The sequence below is a fragment of the Zingiber officinale genome, chromosome 11B (assembly GCF_018446385.1).
Source record: "Zingiber officinale cultivar Zhangliang chromosome 11B, Zo_v1.1, whole genome shotgun sequence".
Taxonomy (NCBI): domain Eukaryota; kingdom Viridiplantae; phylum Streptophyta; class Magnoliopsida; order Zingiberales; family Zingiberaceae; genus Zingiber; species Zingiber officinale.
The window spans coordinates 31,815,428-31,816,143 of NC_056007.1; positions in this window are offsets into that span (position 1 = coordinate 31,815,428).

Genomic DNA, 716 nt, shown 5'->3' on the forward strand with positions numbered 1-716 from the left:
ACCCCCTAGAACTATAAGAGTAAATCCTAACCATCCAACTGATCAAATAATTGGTGACCCAGACCTAAGGGTTCAAACCAGATTATCTTTTAGGAACCTAAGTCAAATCTCCCTGATTTCAAAAATTGAACCCAAAACTGTAGCTGAATCCCTACTTGATCCAGATTGGATCATCGCTATGCAAGAAGAACTAGCTCAATTTGAGCGTAATGAAGTTTGGGATCTAGTGCCACTACCTAAAGATAAGAAAGTAATAGAAACAAAATGGGTATTTAGAAATAAATTAAGTGAAACTGGGGAAATTACTAGGAATAAGGCTAGGCTAGTTGCCAAAGGGTTCAGTCAAGTTGAAGGACTTGACTACGATGAGACCTATGCCCCAGTAGCCAGACTAGAATCCATTAGAATGTTACTAAGTTATGCAACCCATAAGGGATTCAGACTATATCAAATGGATGTTAAGTCAGCCTTTCTCAATGGACTAATAAAAGAAGAAGTGTATGTAAGTCAACCTCCTGGGTTTGAAAATATAGAACACCCTGATTATGTCTTTAAGTTGAAGAAAGCATTATATGGACTTAAACAAGCACCCAAGGCATGGTATGAAAGGCTAACATCTTACTTAACATCCAAAGGATTCAACCAAGGTCAAATTGATCCAACCTTATTTGTTAAATTACTAAATAACGACATATTTATAGCACAAATATATGTAG